The sequence below is a fragment of the Triticum urartu genome, chromosome 4 (genome assembly GCF_003073215.2).
Source record: "Triticum urartu cultivar G1812 chromosome 4, Tu2.1, whole genome shotgun sequence".
Taxonomy (NCBI): domain Eukaryota; kingdom Viridiplantae; phylum Streptophyta; class Magnoliopsida; order Poales; family Poaceae; genus Triticum; species Triticum urartu.
In genome coordinates this window covers 270621622-270645862 of record NC_053025.1, presented here as the reverse complement: position 1 = coordinate 270645862, position 24241 = coordinate 270621622, and positions in this window count along the sequence as shown.

Sequence of the window (24241 nt, the reverse complement as noted above, 5' to 3'; positions counted from 1 at the left end):
TGTTGTCCCAGAGAGTTGAGGAGGCTGGTGATTCCGCTGATGGGGCCAAAGATTTATCTTTTTTGGAATCCATGTCAGCAGGGTTGAAGGATGTGCAGAACATGAATAGTCTCAAATGGAAGGCAGTCAAGGAGCAGCGTGACTCTGTCGATCTTATGGATAGGAAACTAAGGGACAAAGGCAATGAACTGCGGGAGTGGTACAAGAATTAGTCCTATTCCCTCATGCGATAACATGAGGTGCTGACCATGGCAAGGAGGATATTGCTGCTTGGGAGGTCTAGTTGGCGAAGCGCCAAGCACTTCTAAACACTAAGGAGAAGGAAGTTTCTGCCCGGGAAGGGATTCTTGAAGCTACTCTCTGCAGCAAGGACGAGGAGCTGGAGGACCTTGTTTAGCAATGCACCAAGGATTTGGCGGATGGCCACAAAGCCACCCTCAACACGCTCACTATTGAATCCTCTACCCAACTAAAGAATGTTGCTGACGAGCTAGCTACTTCATCCGCCGCCAAGACTAATCTGGGAAAACCAATTGACTAAGCTGACAGAGGACATTGCTAGGAGTAGCAAGGAGATCATGGTCCTGAAAGAGGAAGCGCAGAAAGCACATGCCACACTAAAGGGAGTGCAATCGCAACATTCCTCCAAGAGGCAAGACCTTAACACTTCCAACAACACTCTGATATGAAAGCCAGGCTTGCCTCTCTTGAGAGGGAAATTGAATCTGCCGGTTGCCGTGAGAAGATGCTAATGATGGATTTGACCAAGGCATGAAATCTCCAAAAAGACACAGAAGACAAACTGGAAAACCAAATTCAGCAACGCGATCTCTAGATCAAGAGATTCGTTCCACGATCTCCCCGCACTTCTTCCCAGTGGTTTCTTCATCCCTAGGAAAGCCACAACACCCACTTGCATGATGGCCATGAAGTAGCCATGGTTTTCAACTTGAATGTTTAATACATGTCCTCTTTTTTGATATGGTTATCGTTGTTTCGTTGATGCTTATGAATTTGTGTTCACTTTCATGCTATGTTTTTATGCACCTGGTTATCATGTACTAGTTGCTAGTATTTCTATCGTAGGTCATGCTTGGTAGTAGTACATGTTGCTGTTGGTTATTTTCTTCATTGCATGACTATGGTCGGTTACCAAGTACCGTTGATATGCATGTTTCTTTGCATCTAGTTGGTTAAATTCTTACTTGGTAGTATTATTACCATGGTATTTATTTCTGATGCTAGTGGTCATGCTTTGCTTATGGTAGAGTTATGCTTGTTTTATTCATGCTCGTCCGTATGTCATGCTCATTCGGATGTATGATGTATGGTTGTTGATATGCTTGAGGATTATGTTGCACATGCATACTCATGTTAGTATCATCCATTGTAGTTGCATAATGTTATTTACACATGGCTCAACTTATTGCATTCAAGTTTAACCGTACCTAAATGAACTTGAACAACTATTGGCTGAGACATGGTGCCACCAATTCGGACCGACCGGTGCAACAACCTTTTCCTTTTATGGGAAGGTCCAAACTTGGTCTATTGTCATGCCTCTCGCAGGTGCCTCCAACGAGGGAAGGTTATGCCCGGGCGCTACCTTGGACGTGTAGGAAGGCATAGGCCTTGTGAGCCCGAGTTTGGTTATGTGCACATGTCCCCGTTTGGGAACGTTTATTGTTTTGCCATGACGGTAGACGTTGTATGTCTTTGGTAGACATCAGGGCCACCCATGACTTAGCCCAGAGGGGAGTTGGTCGGAGTGACCGGGAGAGTGTGATGGAAATAGATAAGTTTTGTCGGAATGCCATTGGTCCACCCGAATGGGAGTGTGAGGCCATGGGTTCCATGATGTGGGTACAGTGCGCTAACCTCTGCAGAGTGTGTGTTAAACCTATCGATAGCCGCGCCCACGGGTACGGGCCTAGTTCATAGTCGGTCACACTATGAGTCAACAGTAATAATAGTAACTTCATTAATAACAACCCTGGTTCGATGATGAGATAGAGATTATTTGTGATCGCGAGAGGATCACCGTGGTATCGAGGATATCAAGTTGTTGGATATTTGTGGTGTTACGCGAGAGTCAAGGGTTAAGGTCAAGCTCCTTGTGGTGATTAATGATTACTACGGTATTGTAATACCATGATTGATTTGATTCTAAGATGATCGTGGGATGTCCGCATGTGGAAAGCTTATGCATGTGATGGTTACGGGGTTACCCGAATAGAGTAAGTTGGTGCATGATAGAGTCATCCCGTTGCATGCTCGTATCATCATGTTCATATTTCATGCCATGATCGTATTGTTCTAGCTGTATCATGTTCATCTTTTTCATGCTATGATTGATCGGTTAATATCATGTTAATCCTTGATAACCGGTAATTGCCATGCCGTTGTCTATCTTGGTTACTCTTGGTTGCTGCGAGCTTGCAAGTACATTCAATGTACTGACCTGGCGTGTCATGCCAGTTTTGCAGGCCATGCCGGATTTGATCGCTTGTATATCGTGGATTCCTTGTTTGCGAGCTAGGATAAGCGTTCCAACCTGAGTCCCTGCGGAGTGGAGTACATCACCGTCGTCATTGTTCCGCTGCTAGAGTTATTTCGATGCTTCGTGTTGTTCTTCTACTTGCATGGAGCAACCCTAGAAGGCATAGTGTCGCCATGCCGATGTAATTGCCTTGTATCCATACAGATTGTAATAAAGAGCTGATTTGTTCTATGCTAAGCAGTGCCGTATTCCAGAAGACTAGTCCTCGATCTCTGGGCTGGAATACGGGGCGTTCCTGTTTCACTGAGCTGGCGTGCCACAATGTTCTTGAATTTTGTTTCTCCGGTAGAAATCTTGGGGCACTCTTTGAGGTTCTTTGTGTTGGATTGAGTATTATGAATCTGAAATTGTTTGATGCATATCATATAATCAACTCACGGATACTCGCGGTGACATTGGAGTATCTAGGTGACATTAGAGTTGGTTGATGTGTATCATATGGTGTAATTTTAGTACAAACTCTTGGTTAGATTGACAGGAAAGAATAGCTTGGTGTTATTTTAGTACAAATTCTAGGATAGATTGATCGGGAAGAATAGCTTTGAGGTGGTTTCGTACCCTGCAAACAATTTCTTCTCTTATTCTCTGCTAGATAGGAACTTTGGAGGGATTCTTCATCGCATGTTGAGGGAAGGTTATATGATCCAATTATATTAGCATTGTTGAGGGATTGCACTAGTGAAAGTATGGACCCTAGGCCTCATTTTCAAGCATTGTAATACCGTTTGTGCTCACTTTTGTTACTTGCTACCTTACTGTTTTTTATTATTCCTATTAGAAAAATCAATATCTACTATCATTACTGCACTTGTATCACCATATCTTCACCGAACTAGTGCACCTATACAAATTACCATTGTATTTGGTGTGTTGGGGACACAAGAGACTTTTTGTTATTTGGTTGCAGGGTTGTTTGAGAGATACCATCTTCATCCTACGTGTCCCACGGATAGATAAACCTTAGGTCATCCACTTGAGGGAAAATTGCTACTGTCCTACAAAACTCTGCGCTTGGAGGCCCAACACGAGTTTATAAGAATAAAGTTTCATAGTAGATATCACCGGTCCACCCACATATTAAATTATCAGAGTAACGAACGCAAATCATATGAACATGATGAAAACTAGCTTAACAATAATTCCCATGTGTCTTCGGGAGTTCTTTCCTTTATATAAGAGTTTGTCCAGGCTTGTCCTTTGCTAGAAAAAGGATTGGGCCACCTTGTTGCACCTTAGTTACTTTTTTTACTTGTTACTCGTTACAAATTATCTTACCACACAACTATCTGTTCCCTATAATTCCAGTGCTTGCAGAGAATACCTTACTGAAATTGGCTTGTCATTTCCTTATGCTCCTCGTTGGGTTCGACACTCTTACTTATCAAAAGGACTACGATACATCCCCTATACTTGTGGGTCATCACACACCACCAATAAACTCGATGTTCCCATGTGAAGACCTCACCCGCCAAACGACGGGCTATCATGGGGGTAGATCCTAGCCCCCGTCAAGCCCAACTTCTCTGCCAAGCTCTATCCCGCTAGAGGAATTGGTCCCACCGACGAGCTCATTGTCGCCGGCAAGTTCCGCTCCATGCCTAACCCTGGAGTAAGCAGAACAACCATGCCTCTTGTTGAACATTATATACTTGGTAGTTAATTTAATCTTGTCTTGTTGACTTGGCAGGGATGAAGAACCCCTTGCTCAGCGGGCTATGAACCAAGCATGCGGTGGTGCCAAGCCACTTGGCAGGGATGCGTCTGGTGGGGGGTATGGCAGGGGATCCCGTGCCTAGCCTCCAGCCCAGCCCCTGGCACGAGGGCACGGGACAAACTTCCCCTGCTCGTGGAGATGCGAAGGAGCGTCCCTCATCCCCCGGCAGAGGGTTGGGAGAGAGCCAGCAAGGCAGAGACAACCAAGAGGGGTCTACCTTCCAAGGGCCCCATTGGCTAAAGTTCAAGAAGAGGAATCACTAGCAAGGGCCTCCACCTAGGGGTCTGCTTGCGTCAAAGTCACAGTCACCGAAGGGGTGGTCGTGGACCATGCGCCAGCAACCGACTGTCGGTGCAACAAACCCTGGGTCTATTGCCCAGACCGTGCATATGCACAAGAGCAAGGTTGATGCGCCAACCCAAGCCAGGATACAAGAAACCAAGAGGTTCGAAGGGCCAGCATGCATCTTAGAGAGACTAAGGCCAAGCCAGGGATGCAAGATATAACCAAGAGAAGGGCCTCCATTGCTGGACAGGCGAACCCGGCAAGTGGCAAGGTCACCCTCAGAAGCAGACGACCAAGACACCCTAGTAGGGCCGGCCGAGGCTCGCGGAGGCAAAACCACCTCACCAACCACTCCAGCACGACCCATGTCATCGAGCAATGTGGTGTCAAGCTGCAAGATGATTAAGTGGCAGCCATTCAGCACATGGCAGCCATTTCCTACAGAAGAAACCCACAGATGACACCCATCCTACGACGTGTCAAGAGAATAGGTGCGGAGCTAGCAAGATAGCCTGGCAAGCCTTGCCGGGCAACTAGTGATGTGACACTAAGTGGTGCATTTAATGTGCCCTATCAGCCCACATAGTTAGGTATGATAGCACAGTTTGCTATCATATCAGTGCATAATGAGTACTTTGCCATTGTGGTGACCCCTAGATCTATAAAAGGAGGCCCATGGCAACTTTAGAAAGGGTTGGAAAGTTGATGAACCCACACCCCCATACATGCGTAGTCGCTACTTCCCTAAGGCAACCCCTGGCGGGCAAGTGTACTATGCTTCACCACCTCCATTCCACAATCAATCCACCAAAGCAGCATCAGGGTTTTACGCCTCGCGGCGGCCTGAACCTGGTTAAATTTCTTGTGCGCTCTCTGCCGTGCTGTCGTACGCTGGTCTGCTCTTTCTACAACGTGATGTCCCCCTGCCGAACTAGCAAGGGGCCTCCCGGTCCCATAGGTGGCCATGGATATCCCGCGACATGTTTGGCGCGCCTGGTAGGGGGATCACTTGTGCGAACCACTAAGCGTGCACATTGTGTCATATTTATCGCCATCTTCATCTTCGACGACGCCATCGACCATGGCGCCCAAGTAGAAGCCCGGTGCTTCGGCCCATCCAACCACCTTGAAGGCTCCGCCGCCCGCGGCCTCTAGTACCGCGGGGGGTGCGGAGGCACGAGAGGACGTGAACGCTACTGGGGACATGGTTGCAGTAGGTGGCGCCATCACCACTTCCCCCGCGGCCGACACGGGGGCAGGAGATTTCAGAGGAGAACAATATCAGCAGTGCCTCAACGGTCACGCTCCGCAAGGTGCAGGCGAGTGGGTCACTCCGTCCGCACCCCCTCTTGTCACCAACGAGCACAACCGCAGCAACAGCGCTCGGGCCGGGGTAGGCCATCGCCCTCCGGCCGCCTCCACCACGGGAGCGACCGCGCGCATGTGCCTCCTCCCGGACAAGCCAACCAGACCGCTGCACTCGATGGATCCGCTAACCCTAGAGCACCACTGTCGCGCAACCCCGCTGCACAAGTGGTCGTCCCACAGCAGCATGGGCATGCCACCCCCGCCGCCGATGGCATCGTCAGGAGCCAGGTGACGCTGCGGTCGACGTCATCAACATCTATGTCCAGCACAACCACGGAGGCTATGGCATGAGCCCAGCTGCTGTTGACATTTTCTCCTGCAGTCGAGCAGATGGATGGATGGTGTGCCACCATCCAACGCCTACCCGGTTTCACCGAAGCTGGGACTCACGACGAGCTGGCCCGCCGCAACCTCCCCAAGCAACAGCAACCGCCCGTACTGCTGGTCGTATGGAGAGGGCCATCCCCACGGTACAGTCCCCACCACGGCAGCCGGCACGGGTGCAGCAGAATCAAGATTTCAGCGACGTCTCGATGGCCTCTTCTGGCCCTCGAGCTGTCCAGGCCAACGTTGAGCCCCAGAGGATAGGCAGCGGGGAGACGCGCGCGTTGTCGTAGACTGACGTCGCGATGACCTCCGCCAGATCAACGGGTACGACGACCCCAATGTTGATGAGCCTGTGCTCGGTGTTGGCGGGTGCCTGCCTTTCAAGGTCGGCTGTCTTGGCTTTACATGAGAACTGTGGAAAGTCTGTCGGCCATCCGTTCGTACGTTCAAGCCAGAGATACCTGAGAGGTACGATGGGAGGCTGAACCCAGCAGAGTTCCTGAGCGTCTACACCATCACTGTTCAGCCTGCCTGGGGAAGAGATAAGAAGGTGTTCGCCAACTACTTCCCTTTGGCCCTCAAGTCCAATGTGAGGTCGTGGCTGATGCACCTAGCAGAGAACTCCATTTCGTCATTGGCATACCTGTGCCACGAGTTCATCGGTGCCTTCACCGCGGGCCACCAAGAGCCCTGCAGGCCCAGCGACCTGCAACTTCTCTAGCGGAAGGAAGCAGAAACTCTCCGTAAGTATTTGCAGAGATTCAGTAAAGTTCATAGAAATATTCCAAATATCCATCTGGCAGCCGTTATAGCAGCTTTCCAGGGCAATGTGCGCAACAGTCGCTTTCATTCCAAGATGAACATGCGGTTGCCCAAGACTGTGAAGGAGCTATACACACTGGTGGATAAGTGTGTGTCGGCATCCTGGGAACGGGGATACCCAGACTTGCCTGCCTGCGGCACACGGCGTGGCTCCACCGACGGCCCGGTGGGGCCCAGTTTCAGCAACAACAACCCAAGACCCTCACAAGGGGCCAAGCCTCGTGGGGTGGATGACATCAGGACCTCCCTAGGGGGGCCTCACTAGGCAGGCTCCCGAGGAGAGGAGGTATCAATGCAAGGTGCACCTCGCGAGGTTCACATGACGTAAACCATGATGACCAAGGCCAGGCGGGCGCCAGCGGGCGCAGTGTACCAGTTTCCCCTTTGGTGCCAAGGAGGCAAGTGCAGGCGCGGAGTCTCGAGGAATCAAGCAATGGTTTCCATATCGGTGCAACAAGACCAAGACCGCTAGTACGACAGGATGGAGGTCATCGCAGAGCCCACCGCAGCGTCACCGCCAGAGCCTTTCGCAGGAGAAGACTACTTTCATCAAGACAGCTGGTACTAGTTGTATCCCTTCAAATTTGGCCGTTGTGGGATCCCTTCCCACCTATATTTGGGAAGAGGACCAAGGCCACTATATTTAGGACCCAACCACCACCGTAGAAGGGGGGGATCCATTTCCACCTTGACCACCTCACTAGCTCATCGAGATCAAGAACACCTCACCTCCTGAGGCTATTCGTCGACTGTACTAGTTCATGCTCAGCCCCCCGAGGAAATCCACCACAAAGCTGGAGTCGGGTATTACACCGCAAGGTGGCCCAAACTAGGATAAACTGTTGTGTCTCTTGTCCCTTGGGTTCATCGAGCTACAAGTGGAATCATTGAGCAGGCAGACTGGGAAGAGGGAGTTATTCGCATGCACCCCAGTTTTTGAACCTCTCAAGGGCCTGCGGAACCGCGAATCTAATATTTGGTGCGCTAGGTAGGGGTGTGTCGAAGCTTCTCTTCTGTAGATCGACTCGCCGCTGCTCCACTGTCTCCATGGCTAATGCTCATCGAGCCCGTGCTGAGCGTCGATCCGCTCCTGCCGCTCACGTCACCTAGACGACGCCCATCGGCGGGCCTTCCCGTTGTTCTCCATCACCTGCCGCCACCGGCCCAGCGAGGCGAGAGCAGCAAGCTTCGTCGCTGCACCCCTTCGTGTGGCGGGACTTACACACCGCCACCCCATCGCTGACTCCGGCCGGTTCATCGTCCCACGCTCGTCACGGCTCAGCGACGCAGGCTACGTTGCTCATGGTGCGTGAGCTCCTACGCTACTACCTGGTCGATGACATCTACGAAGATTGGTTAGACAGCATCACCGAGCTTGTCAGCGCGTCTGGGGGCTCCCCTGCACCGTCCCTCTCACTCACTCGACCATCGCCTGCTGCGGCAACGTAGCCCGTGGAGCGCCTATGCCACCCCCATATCAGGATGTCACCCTCGGTCCAAGACGCGCGGCCCCATAGCGTGACCCACCACGCAAGGTGCCCGCACATGAGGAAGAAAGCTGCCGGGAGGTCCAACGGCCGCAAGAAGGTGCTCCGACGCTCCCTCCACCACCACGTCAAGACCATGGTGGTGGCGCGTGAGCACCAAGATCTGGCTCCACCTCCACGACGGGCTCCGGTGACCACAGCGGGCAGCCGCGCCTTCACCCCTGAGCTATGCAGCGTCTTCTCGCCAGGCAAGTTCATGCCCGACCTGCCTCCATGCTATGACAGCACCCCCGACCCTGCGGAGTTCCTGCAGCTCTACGAGGTGAGCATCGAGGCGGCCAGCGGTGATGAAAAGGTCATGGTGAACTGGTTCCCCATGGCCCTCAAGGATGGCGCGCGCTTAATCTCCTCCTGGGGTGAGATGCGCGAGCATTTCGTCGCCAACTTCCAGGGCACTCGCGACCTTCCTCCAACTGCGGGTGACCTACGGCGCATCAAGCAGCAGCCAGGGGAGACCCTGCAGAAGTACATCCAGCGCTTCAACAACGTTCGCCTCAAGATCCCCAAGGTTTCGGACGAAGCCATCATCTCGGAGTTCTCCAATGGCGTCCGTGATATCAAGATAAAGGAGGAGCTTTCCATCCACGAGGACCTGTGCACGGCTGTGGAGATGTTCAACATGGCAACCATGTGCGCAACAGCTGAGGAAGGGCGCCTCTCCCTCCTCGAGCTCCCTACGGCCGACCCAGAAGACAAGAAGGCCAAGGCCAAGGACGTGAAACGCAAGGGGGCAGCCGTACTCGCTGTTGAATCAAAGATGAAGCGCGGCTGCGACCACCCAAAGTCATCCAAGAGCAGCCGTACGTTCTTCATCGTCCACAACATGCACCGCCCCAACACCAACGACTGTCAGGACCACCGGCCATTAGCGATGGGTGCCTCGGTCGACGCCCTGAGGGCAACGATCAAAGCTACGGCCGCGAAGGAGGCAGGAGTGGAGAACATTGGGATGACCGCGGTCCTCGCCAGGAGTGGCACGACCAACCTCATGAGGATCACTGGCAAGGCCAGTGTAACACCCACGATGCGGCTATATCTCCCACGTGTCGGAGCTCGACTTAGAGGCATAACCGCATTGTAGGCATGTCGCAAGAAGGGTAATCTTTACACATCCCATGTACTGAATAAGAAAGAGATAAGGAAATTGGTTGACAATTGCCACTTCACACAATACATAAATATAGCATTAAATCATCCAGAATACAATCAAGGTCTGACTATGGAACCAAAATAAAGACAACCCCAAATGCATAAGATCCCCGATCGCCCCAACTGGGCTCCACTACTGATCGTCTGGAAAGGAAACGTAGTAACATCCTGAATCCTCATCGAACTCCCACTTGAGTTTGGTCGCATCCCCTGGAATGGCATCATCGACACCTGCATCTGGTTTGGAAGTAATATGTGAGTCACGGGGACTCAGCAATCTCACACCCTCGCGATCAAGACTATTTAAGCTTATGGGTAGGAAAAGGTAGTGAGGTGGAGCTGCAGCAAGCACTAGCATATATGGTGGCTAACTTACGCACATGAGAGCGAGAAGAGAAGGCAAAGCACAGTCGAGAAGCTACAAAGATCAAAAAGTGATCCTGAAACTACTTACGTTGAAGCATAACACGAGACCGTGTTCTCTTCCCGGACTCCGATGAAAAGAGACCATCACGGCTACACACGCTGTTGATTCATTTTAGTTCAGTTAAGTGTCAGGTTTTCTACAACCGGATATTAACAAATTCCCATCTGCCCATAACCGCGGGCACGGCTTTCAAAAGTTCAAAACCCTGCAGGGGTGTCCCAACTTAGCCAATCACAAGCTCTCACAGTGAACAAAGGATATTCCTTCTCCCAAGACAACCCGATCAGACTCGGAATCCCGTTTACAAGACATTTCGACAATGATTAAACAAGACCAGCAAAGCCATCCAAATGTGCCGACAAATCCCGATAGGAGCTGCACATATCTCGTTCTCAGGGCACACCGAATGGGCAAGACGTCGGGTTGGCATAGACCCTGGTAGCCCAGGGGGCGCCGGACATCGCCCAATTTGGACCAACACTTAGAGAAGCACTGGCCCGGGGTGGGGGTTAAAATAAAGATGACCCTTGAGTCCGTGAAACCCAAGGGAAAAAGGCTAGGTGGCAAATGGTAAAACCAAGGTTGGGCCTTGCTGGAGGAGTTTTATTCAAGGCAAACTATCAAGGTGTTCCCATTGTAACCCAACCGCGTAAGGAACGCAAAATCAAGGAACATAACACCGGTATGATGGAAACTAGGGCGGAAAGAGTGGAACAAAACACCAGGCATAAGGCTGAGCCTTCCACCCTTTACGAAGTATATAGATGCATTAAAGTAAAGACGATATAATAATGATATCCCAACAATAATCATGTTCCAACAAGGAACAAACTCCAATCTTCACATGCAACTAGCAACGCTATAAGAGGGGCTGAGCAAAGCGGTAACATAGCCAAACAACGGTTTGCTAGGACAAGGTGGGTTAGAGGTTTGGCATGGCAACATGGGAGGCATGATAAAGCATGTGGTAGGTATTGCAACATAGGCATAGCAATAGAGCGAGCAACTAGCAAGCAAAGATAGAAGTGATTTCGAGGGTATAGTCATCTTGCCTGCAATGTTCTCCGAGTTGACGTAAGCTTGATCCTCGTAAGCGTACTCAACGGGTTCCTCGATCACGAAATCATCTCCCGGCTCTACCCAAGGCAATAACACAAGCAAGGGAAACATAATCAACCACGGTGCAATGCACAAGCAACATGATGCAAAACATGGCATGATATGCGGGATGAAATATGCAATGCATATGCGTGCTTCGGAAGGGAAAGATTGAACCAGGCCTCAACTTGGCAAACCAAGAGTGCCACTGGAAAGAAGATTTGATTTCAGTCCAAATCGATATGAAGATCGCCAGAAATGGATGCATGATTTGCAAATGGCAAGCAAAACAAGAATGGCACAATTCTGCGATTAACGGCATGATGCCATATAAAATGCACCAAGAAACTAAGCTACTGCACTCTAACATAGCAAAAAAGCACATGGCAGTGATCTACTCAAGATGCTTGACAAAAGATGAACACTGAGCAATGGCTAAATCACACAATAGCAGGTTCAAACAAGCATGGCAAAAGTGCAAACGATATAAGCATCACAGACTTGTTAGGAATTAGCATTAGGAAGCAATGTTTGGAGCAAGATATCAACATGCTACAGGATTAGAACATAGCAAACAAAGGCACGACATGAATCTACTTAATGCATATAACAAAAGTCCCTTGCTGACCACAAGCCAAAAGGGCACAGAAAACATGATGGCACCCATGTAAACATAGCAAGTTTCGTTAACAGATTCAGACTTGGCAGAAAACTGGACATGACAAAAACAGAGTTACGAAGGCCTCTTTGGGAGCTCGATGCACTCAACACAAGGCATTACATGACAAGCTCAGCATACACCCAGCAAGAAGACATGTTCAAGAAGCTAACCATGGCAAGAACCATCTCATAGCATGAATGGATCAACTACAACAACCTTGGCAAAATTGATTAACACGTAAACAATCTTCCAGGAACATTTTATAGCAAAAGTAGAGCAAGATTTAGTCATGCTAGGGTGCTCCATAAATGCAAACAAGGACATGGATGGATAGAGCATAACCATATGCTCAAATGATCCTTACTGAACATACTCAAAAGAAGCATGGATCACTCTGTAGCAACATGAATACATGGCATTAAAATAATAGTAGGGAAATGACTTAGTAGAATTCTAAGTCCCTGAAATCAGCAACATCACGAGAGCTACTTTGCATGCTTGTGCTAGTCATCACATTGATCGCAAAAAAACATGGCATACACCCTTGTAAAGATGGCATGGCATAGCCCAAAACGCATCTAGGGCTCAAGTTCATATGCAGCACACAATAATCATGGCAAAATGACAAATGCTCATAATCTGATAAGAATCAGGAACTAACATTTTATAGCACTCTTGCAACAGCATTTTAGGCATCAGGATTGTCTCAAACAAGCATGGTGCAATGGAAAAAAATGAAGAGGACATCCTAAGGAACATTTTGATATATGGCACGGCCAAAACGGATCTACGAATGCGGAGTTATTGCATGATGAACATAGCTCAAAAACATGAACAGGAAAGAGACTTAGACGAAAATCAACCTCCGATTCATATCTAGATCTAGGGTTCTACTGTAGCGCGGAAGTCGAGTTGGCCGGAATCTTCGCCGGAGAAGTCATGGTGGCCGGAGAAGGCAGGATCCGGGTCGGATCTCGCCGGATCCGGCCGGATCTGGCGTGGGGCGCCGCTGGGCGCGGGGGAGGGCGGAGCCGGGCGGCGAGGCGAAGCCGGCGACGAGCAGCGGGCGAGGAGGCGGTGGCCGGCGAGGTGGCGGCGGAGAGCGGGCGAGCGCGGGCGCAGAGGCGGGTGACGCGAGGCGGCGGGGAGGAGTTGGGCCGCGGGGCCGACGGCGGGCCCGAGGGGGCCGCGGCGGGGCGCGGTGGAGAGGCCACGTGTCACGCGCCCATAGGTTGTGGGAGGCAGCGTGAAGTTGTTCGGCGGGCGGCGGACATGTCCGGTGGCGCAGAGGGAGGTTAGGGTAGGGTTTCGCCCGAAAATTCGGAGGAGTGCACATATTTATAGGTAGAGGGAGCTAGGAGAGTCCAAATGAGGTGTGGTTTTCGGCCACGCGATCGTGATCGAACGACCGAGAGGATGGAGGGTGTTTAGATGGGTTTTGGGCCACTTTGAAGGAGTGTTGGGCTGCAACACACACGAGGCCTTTATGGTTCCTCGATTAACCGTTGGAGTATCAAACGAACTCCCAATGGCACGAAACTTGACAGGCGGTCTACAAGTGGTGTACCAAGGCCCCTTGGCAAGTCTCGGTCCAATCCAAGAACGTTTAACACTCGCACATGAAAAGAGCAAAAGGGGTGCACCAGAGGACTTAGGAGTGCCGGAATGCAAAGCGGACAACGGGGAAAATGCTCGGATGCATGAGACGAACACGTATGCAAATGCGATGCACATGATGACATGATATGAAATGCATGACATGAACAAAACGAAAAAAGAAGACAAAACCCAACCATGAGGGAATATCATAACTTAAAGCCTAAAATGGCAAGAGTTGGAATACAAATATGGCAAGTTACATATGGGGCGTTACAACACTCCACCACCATGAAAGGATGTCATCCCGAGATCTAGGATTGGAAAAACTCCGGATATTCGGAACGAAGGTGGTCCTCGCGTTCCCCGGTGGATTCTCAGTCGGAATGATGTGACCACTACACTTTCAGGAATTTGATTGACTTGTTGCGAGTCTTGCGCTCGGTTTCTTCAAGAATATCAATGGGATGCTCATGATAAGACATGTCTTCTTGGAGATCAATCACTTCGAAGTTGATGGTGCGGTTAGGAGTCTTGAAACACTTGCGAAGCTGAGACATGTGAAACACATCGTGCACATTTGCAAAGTTGGATGGAACCTCAAGTTGATAGGCGAGATCGCCCCTTTTACCAATGATCTTGAAAGGACCCACGTATCTAGGGGAAAGCTTTCCTTTGATACCGAAGCGACGAGTACCTTTCATTGGAGAGACGCGGAGGTAGACATGGTCTCCGATGCTTGCTATCATAGTAACTCTTCTGGCGCGATTGCGCGGCTTTGAATTTTCACGAATGACTTTGCACAATTCTTTAGCCTCTGTGATCAAGTCATTGCCAAGAAGTTGGCGTTCACCAGTCTCTGACCAATTAAGAGGATAACGGCACTTTCTGCCATAGAGAATCTCGAAGGGGCCTTGCCCGAACTCGCTTGGAAGCTGTTGTCGTAGGAGAACTCGGCATATGGAAGACAATCTTCCCACTTCATACCGAAAGAAATGACACAAGCCCTGAGCATATCTTCAAGAATTTGATTTACTCACTCGACTTGTCCACTAGTTTGAGGATGAAATTCTGTACTGAAGCGAATGCTGGTGCCCATGGCCTTCTGAAAAGAATACCAGAACTTAGAGGTAAAGATGCTTCCATGATCTAAGGATATCAACTGCGGAATGCCGTGCAAGGAGACAATCCTGGAGGTATATAGCTCTGCCAACTGAGCTGCTGTGATAGATTCTTTGATAGGAAGAAAATGAGCCAATTTAGTAAGCTTGTCGATGATGACGAAGATAGCATCATTGCCATGGTTGGACTTGGGAAATCGAGTCACGAAGTCCATTTCAATATGGTCAAACTTCCATTCTAGAATGGTAAGAGGTTGGAGGAGACCAGCTGGTTGTTGGTGTTCTGCTTTCACTCTTCTACAGACATCACATTCATTCACGAACTGAGCAATCTCGCGCTTCATTCGAATCCACCATTACGACTGCTTGAGGTCATGGTACATCTTTGTACTTCCAGGATGAATAGATAGGATTTAATTGTGAGCCTCGTTCATAATGACTTTACAAAGGTCACCCTTAGGAACAATAATTCGATCCTCGAAGAATAGAGTATCTTTGTCATCAAGGCGATAGCACTTGTACTTGGGTTGGCTCTTGGCAATCCCATTCTTCACCTTCTTCACAATTGCATCAAGAAGTTGTGCCTCACGAATCTGATCTTCCAAAGTAGGAGAGACTTGGAGATTGGCAAGGAATCCTTGAGGAACAACTTGGAGATTAAGTTTGCGGAAAGCTTCACAAAGATCCAGTTGGAAGGGCTTGAGAATCAAACTGTTGCAGTAAGCATTCTTGCTCAAAGCGTCAGCAATGACATTGTCCTTGCCTGGAGTATATTCAATATTCGGATTATACTCTTGAATCATTTTGACCCAACGAGTCTACCTGAGGCTGAGGTTGGGCCGAGTGAACATGTACTTGAGACTCTTATGATCAGTGAAGATGTCCACTTTCCTTCCCAACAAGAGATGTCTCCATGTTAAAAGAGCATGGAAACTGCCGCCAACTCGAGGTCATGAGTGGGGTAGTTCTTTTCGTTGGGCTTCAACTGGCGCGAGGTATAGGCCACAACTTTCTTCTCTTGCATTAACACAACACCGAGACCTTGCAGGGAAGCATCACAGAAAACCTCAAATGGTTTGGATTCATCAGGAGGAGTCAGAACTGGAGATGTGACTAACTTCTCTTTGAGGGTGTTGAAAGCGATGTCACATTCAGGCGTCCAGACATACTTCACATGCTTCTGGAGAAGGTTGGAAAGAGGCTTCGTGATCTTAGAGAAATTATCAACGAATCTTTGACAATAGCTTGCGATCCCAAGAAAGCTGTGGAGCTGCGTCACATTCTGAGGCGGTTCCTAATTCACAATTGCAGACACCTTCTCAGGATTAACAACTATGCCCTTGGCGGATATGATATGCCCAAGGTAGGGAACCTCATTGAGCCAAAACTCGGACTTTGAAAACTTCGCATAGAACTGATGTTCTCTGAGTTTGTCCAGCACCAATCTCAAATGATTGGCATGATCCTCCTTGTTCTTGGAAAAGACCAAAATGTCATAGAGATAGACCAAGACGAATTCATTTGTGTAAGGGTTGAAGATGAAGTTCATCATGCGAGAGAATGTTGTAGGAGCATTGAAAAGGCCGAAAGACATGACATTGTATTCATAGGACCCATAGCTTTTCCTGAATGCTGTCTTGGGGATATCTTGTTCACGAATACGAATTTGATGATAGCCCATACGTAGGTAAAGGTTGGAGAATACTTGAGCACCTTTGAGTTGTTTGAAAAGCTCATTGATGTTGGGAAGTGGGTACTTGTTCTTTATGGTATTCTTGTTCAATGGACGGTAGTCGACGCAGAGTCGGTCCGTGCCATCCTTCTTCTTGAAAAAAAGAACACCACAACCCCATGGAGAAGAACTTGGTCGGATCAGACCCATAAGCTCTTGTATATCGAGTTGTTTCTTCATCTCCTTCAACTCTTCTGGTCCAAGCTTATAAGGACATTTGCAAACAGGTTCTGTGCCATGCTCAACATCAATGACGAATTCAACTGGCCGGTGAGGAGGCATTGCTGGAAGCTCTTCCGGAAAGACGTCTTGATATTCACAAACGACTAGAATCTGAGAGATGGCATTCAACTCGCCGTTCTCATTGAGAGAAAACAGTCGAATGGTATCATCATGAGCGGCAAAGACGATCATATCGTCAGACGAGTGTGTCAATTGAATCTGCCTGGCAGCACAATCAAGCTGAGCCTTGTGCTTAAAAAGCTAGTCCATGCCAAGAATTAGATCAATATCCGAGTTACCAAGAACGATTGGAGAGGACAGAAATTTATAATCTCCCATCTTGATAGAAACATCCGGAGCCATCATTTTGGTGTTCATGAACAAACCCGGAGAGGAAACCGCTATTGGCTTAGGCAAATCGACAGTATGCAAATCGTGCATGGATGAAAAAGGCTTCGATATGAATGACAAAGATGCACCAGTATCAAACAGAACTCTTGCAGGAATATCATTAACAGGAAGATTACCCATCATGACTTCTGAAGAGTCCTCTGCCTGAGCTGCATTCATCATGTTGACCTATGCAGACTTAGGATTGTGCTTGACCACTGCATTGCTGGCAGATCTCACAGGAGGAGGAGGCGGAAGACGCCTCTGATTGAAGCATTTGTTTGCATAGTGACCCTTTTGCTGACACTTGTTGCACGTAACCTCTGAGAGTGGATGGTGATACGGAGCACTTGACCTTGGAGCATGAGACGAAGCTTTGTTCTGAAAGCCTGGGTTGGGTGGGTGGGAAGATCCATTGCCACCTTTGCTCTTTTGCTGATAAGGCTGACGGAACAGAGGAGGAGGAGGCAACCAGTACTTTTGCTTCTTAGCCGCCACTTGAGTTGAACAAGAAGGAGTTGCATCCCTGACTCTCTTCTTGGAAGCATCGCACTTGAGCTGAGCGGCCTCTTGCTTTAGTGCCATGTTGTAGAACTCATCATACTTTTTCGGCTCAAAAAGCACAAGAGCTAGTTGCAGATCTTCTCTGAGGTCACCTCTGAATTGATAAATCATGCTCTTCTCATCAGGGACGTCTTGTTTGGCGAAGCGAGCGAGCCTTTGGAACAGGATGTTGTATTGGTAAACAGACTAGCTGCCTTGCTTCAGATTGCGGAACTCCTCATGCTTACTCTCAACAACACTCTGAGGAATGTGGTGAGCTTTGAAGTCTTGGCGGAAATCATCCCTGGTAATCACACAACCTCATCTGGAATCTTTGTATTGTTGATACCACTCAGCATCTTGGTCTTTGAGTTGGAACGAAGCAAACTTGACAAAGTCCTCAGGCCTCACGTTGCTACACTCAAAATGTTTGCAGAAATCCAGGAGCCAATCGTCAGCGTCTGTGGCCTCGCCACAGTTACTGAAAGACTTCAGCTGGTTTGCGAGGAACTGGTTGAGTGTAGAAAACCGAGATTAATTGTTGCCATGGCCTTGATTTCCTTGGTTGCGCTTTTGCAAGATTTGCAAAAGCATCTGCGTGTTGGCGTTGGTGGCGGCCATCACAACTTGCCATGCCTCCAGAGGTGGAGGTGGTGGCGGTGGTTCCGGATTTTGACGCATTGGAGTTGCCATCCTAAAGAGGGTGACATCCGTTAGCATCTTGAAAGACATATATTCAAGCTGAATCAATGGACTGAAATTGCAACATGTAGCCTTAACATTCGAACAAAAATGAACGAATGAAATCCAAAGTAAATGATCACACTTCCATAAAGTTGAGAAGCCACGTAGATAGAAGTAGATGAATAAAACAACAAGGAATGGACATGAACAAATACTTGGTAAGGATTACGCAATCACAAACCAAATATCTACGGAAGAAATACTAGAGCTACATGAATTCCCACATATGAAACTCCTGAAACTTTCTGGTTGTGCAATTGGGTGTTGGGGATACAGGGGAAGCATAATATCTCACCCAAAACTAGCAAATCCTACATCTAGCTGTATCCATCCTTCAACACATAACCAAGAAACCTTCAGAAATCATTTACCTCAACCTTTGAAAAGCATCCGTTATACGATTTATGGCAATGCTCCCGAACTCCCGCCTGAGTACTGGGTGGCGTCGAGGTTATCTCACCAACAACTGCGTAAAGGAGATTTTCGATCTCGGCGAAACTTAGGTATTCCAGAACTGCAACGATAAAATTCTGACGACAACACCTTGGAGCTCAACTCCCCGGGACACTGCCACAACCCCTAAATGTCAGGAGGCACCAAGAACAATGTTTTCGTCACAAAACCATCGAAACGATTCCAAGTTACCCGTGTGATCCTAAATTTTTTTTACTGAAATTTGAGAAGAGAAGAGTCAAAACTCTACGTCAGGATGCCTCACCAGAGCGACGAAGGGACTGAGGTGTAAAAAGAATACTACTCTCCGATATATATAATCCTATAAGACTCAAAACACTTTTCTAGACTCTAATTACCAACTTGTAACACCCACGATGTCGCTATATCTCCCACGTGTCGGAGCATGACTTAGAGGCATAACCGCATTGTAGGCATGTCGCAAGAGGGGTAATATTTACACATCCCATGTACTGAATAAGAAAGAGATAAGGAAATTGGCTTACAATCGCCACTTCACGCAATACATAAATATAGCATTACATCATCCAGAATACAATCAAGGTCCTACTACGTAACCAAAATAAAGACAACCCCAAATGCATAAGATCCCCGATCTCCCAACTGGGCTCCACTACTGATTGTCTGGAAAGGAAACGTAGTAACGTCATGACTCCTCATCGAACTCCCACTTGAGTTCGGTCGCATCCCCTAGAATGGCATCATGGGCACCTACATCTGGTTTGGAAGTAATCTGTGAGTCACGGGGACTCAGCAATCGCACACCCTCGTGATCAAGACTATTTAAGCTTATGGGTAGGAAGAGGTAGTGAGGTGGAGCTGCAGCAAGCACTAGCATATATGGTGGCTAACTTACGCAAATGAGAGCGAGAAGAGAAGGCAAAACACGGTCAAGAAGCTACAAAGATCAAGAAGTGATCCTGAAACTACTTACGTTCAAGTATAACACGAGACCTTGTTCTCTTCCCGGACTCCGCTGAAAAGAGACCATCACGGCTACACGCGCTGTTGATTCATTTTAGTTAAGTCAAGTGTCAGGTTTTCCACAACCGGATATTAACAAATTCCCATCTGCCCATAGCCGCAGCCACGGCTTTAGAAAGTTCAAAACGCTGCAGGGGTGTCCCAACTTAGCCCATCACAAGCTCTCACGGTCAACGAAGGATATTCCTTCTCCCAGGATGACCTGATCAGACTCGGAATCCCGGTTAGAAGACATTTCGACAATGATAAAACAAGACCAGAAAAGCCACCCGAATGTGCCGACAAATCCCGATAGGATCTGCACATATCTCGTTCTCAGGGCCCATCGGATGGGCAAGACATCGGGTTGGCATAGACCCTGGTTTCCCAGGGGGTGCCGAACATCGCTCAATTTGGACCAACACTTAGAGAAGCACTGGCCCGGGGTGGCGGTTAGCCAATGACATGAGGGAGGCTCTAGGGCACCACATGGAGGCATGCTTCCCTCACAAGGGCACTGGGCATGGGGTGGCGTGTGCTCAGGAATTCATCACCAAGGTGGCCGAAGAGCTTCAGGAAGCGAGAGCCATGCGCTGCAACCACCGCTCACTTCTTGGCGTGGCACCTTGTCCTCGCGAGGACTATGAGCTGTGCATCTGCGTCAATATCCCAGGTCTCAACAAAGCCGCATCCCAGGAGTGCTTCTGGCCATCGCACGTTGGTCGGTGTGAGAGCCCCCTCACAGCTACGTTCGCATGCACTTCGGCCTGCTGAGCGCGGCTGTTACCTTCCAGTGTCGCCTGCGGAGCATCATGGCGGCTCACGAGGTCAGGCCCCATGCGGTCCTGGCAGAGATGCCGATGGTTCTTCACGAGCCTCCCAAGGTTTGGGACCCAGGCGGCTCGTGAGGAGCGACTTCTTCGGCACCCATCTTCAGCTACTCCAACATCTCTTCAGGGATGGAGCTAGGTGACATTTTCTAGTTTATTCAATTGGGGGCGCCGCACGGGCCGCATTATCCCCAAGTCGCATGGGCATGTGCCTATGGCATGTATCTTTCTTGCATCTTCCAGTCATTCCGTTGGGGGCGCCTCTCGGGCTGCATCATCCCCAGGCTATGTGGGTTTGTTCCTGTGGCATGTATCGTTCTTGCATCTATCACAACTAGCGTTACCTCCTGCCATGAGTTACTTTAAGATTATTACATGCACGTCCAGTACTTCGATACCATGATCGTCGCACGCCCTTGCAAACCCACCCACAACCGCCTCCTGATTAAGGACTGGCATGGCGTCTGTGCTCGAGTCCATCCCTATAGCGTCAATAAACTAAAGAGGCTGAGCTTTGGCTCGCAGGCCAGCTCCCATGTACGTCACCTCCCATGGCCCTTGGTGCCTTCTTCTCGCATGAGCTAATCACGGGTGTACGAGCCAGGGCACGCGACCCGGTGCCTCGTCTCCACTGGAGCCATGCGCCTGCTATCTTTCTTCAGGATTTTCGCATGAGAAGACTGGGCACGGCGTCTGTGCTCGGGTCCGTCAGTGCAACGTCGATAAACCCAATGACTGGGCTCTATCTGGTGGGTTGTTCTCGTTCACGTCACCTCCTGGTGTCATTGGTGGTTGGCCTTCTCATGTGACAAACTCAGGAGATTCATTTGATGCAGGTTTGTAACACCCACAAGACGGTTATATCTCCCACGAGTCGGGGCACGACTTAGAGACATAGCCACATGGTAGGTTTGTCGCAAGAGGGGTAATCTTCACACTGTCCCATGTACTGAATAAGAAAGGGATAAAGAGTTGTCTTACAATAGCCACTTCACACAAATAACAAGTTAAACATACATCATCTAGGGTACAATAAAGGTCCGACAACGGAACGAAAATAAAAGAAGACAAACCCAAATGCTAGATCCCCGATCGTCCCAACTGGGCTCCACTACTGATCAACAGGAAATGAAACAAAAGAACGATCAAGATCTTCATCGAGCTCCCACTTGAGCTCAGTTGCATCACCTGCACTGGTATCATCGGCACCTACAACTGTTTGGAAATGTGTGTGAGTCACGAGGACTCAGCAATCTCAGACCCGTGAGATCAAGACTATTTAAGCTTATGGGTAGGATAAGGTAGTGAGGTGGAGCTGCAGCAAGCACTAAGCATATATGGTGTCTAAGATACGCAAATAAGAGCGAGAAGAGAAGCAACACAACGGTCATGAAGCTAGAAGTGATCAAGAAGTGATCCTGAATCTACTTACGTTCAAGCATAACACAAGAACCATGTTCACTTCCCGGACTCCGCCAAGAAGAGACCATCACGGCTACACACGCGGTTGATGTATTAGTTAAGTTAAGTGTCAAGTTCTCTACGACCGGACATTAACAAATTACCATCTTCCACATAACCGCGGGCACTGCTCTCGAAGGTTTATACCCTGCAGGCGTGTCCCAACTTAGCCCATCACAAGCTCTCATGGTCAACGAAGGATATTCCTTCTCCCAAGAAGACCTGATCAGCCTCGGAATCCCAGTTACAAGACATTTCGACAATGGTAAAACAAGACCAGCAAAGCCGCCCAATGTGCCGACAATCCCGATAGGAGTTGCACATATCTCGTTCTCAGGGAAACACCTGATGAGCAATCCGTACAACTAAAACCAGCCCTCAAGGTTCCCCGAGGTGGCGCTGCAAGGGGCTCTAGTTCGGACCAACACTTAGAGAAGCACTGGCCTGGGGGGTTAAAATAAAGATGACCCTCGGGCTTGTGAAAACCCAAGGGAAAGTTATAGGTTGTTAGGAAAATGTAAAGCCAAGGTTGGGCCTTGCTGGAGGAGTTTTATTCAAGGCGAACTGTCAAGGGGTTCCCATAACACCCAACCACGTAAGGAACGCAAAATCAAGGAACATAACACCGGTATGATGGAAACTATGGCGACAAGAGTGGAACAAAACACCAGGCATAAGGCCGAGCCTTCCACCCTTTACCAAGTATATAGATGCATTAATTAAAATAAGATATATTGTGATATCCCAACATATCCATGTTCCAACATGGAAGAAACTTCAGCTTCACCTGCAACTAGCAACGCTATAAGAGGGGTTAAGCAAAAGCGGTAACATAGCCAAACAACGGTTTGCCGGGAAGGTGGGTTAGAGGCTTGACAAGGCAATATGTGAGGCATGATATAACAAGTGATTGGTAGCACGACATAATGATAGAGCGAACAACTAGCAGCAAAGATAGAAGCGAATTCGAGGGTATGGTCGTCTTGCCTGAGATCCCGCAAGGAAGAAGAACGAGTTCATGAAGAAGACAAGCGGACGTAGTCGAACGGATCCTCACAAATGCGACGTTACCAGAACTATCATGAAGAAGCAGAACCGGAAAGGATCAAACAAGATGGTAAACAACCATCACATAAACATGGCATGATGCACAACCAAGTACGATGCATGCCCGGTTTAATGAAACATAGCATGGCAAAGTGCACAAACAACTCTACAAGTTAAGTGGAGCTCAATATGCAACGAGTTGCATATTGATGAAACACCACATGGCTTATTTAGTTCTATCCCGTTTATGTACCCGACAATATTAGATGTTGGTTAGCATGGCAAGGGGTGAAGCATAATAAAACTACCTATCTAGGCAAGTTTAAATGACACCTGAAATAACAAACAACATTTCCGGGAAATCCCCATATGCATATTTTGAATTTGGTACTATTATTCCCTATACATAATTTTAGAGTTGTTAAACATGCAAAGCAATGCCACCATGTTAAACTATGCATTTTTCCATGCAAGTTACATATAAAGTTTATTAAATTCTGAGCTACGGTTATTTAGTTATGAAATAACCCATTTTAGCATGACATTAAGCAAATTAAGTGCAAACAACCATTTAAACATTTTAAACATGGATGAAAATTGCATATGATGAAACCAGATAGAATTTTAAGCATCTTACATATCTGGAGTTTTTACATATGATGCATAGTTCATGAGTTATTAAATGCATGATCTAGAGGGGCCTTTTCTGAAAAAACTAATGTCCTCTGGATAAATAGCAAAATCGCAAAACCTAAAAAAAATCTATACGGGCCGAAACTGGAGGTGCTGCGGGAGCTCACCCATGGGCTCGGTCCAGGAGTTGGAGGGGAGGCCAGACGGCGGCGCCGGTCGCCAGACGACGAGGCGAGATGGAGGAGCACGGGGAGGCTCGTGGTTCCAAGGATACTGATGCGGTGAGTAGCTCGGGGCTCGGGCGACCCGATTGGCAAAACGCGCAAGACAAGGGAGACGGTCGGGGAGGATTTTGGATTGGGGAGTATGGAGACTGGTTGGTTGGGAATGGATCCCGAGGTGGAAGAGGGCTGGCGGCGGCCGGTGAGCGGATTGGGTGGATGGGACAAGTCCCGAAGATCTAGGGCTAGACTGATATTTATATCAGATGAATTTAGGTTAGGGGATATCACGTCCCTACAATCATA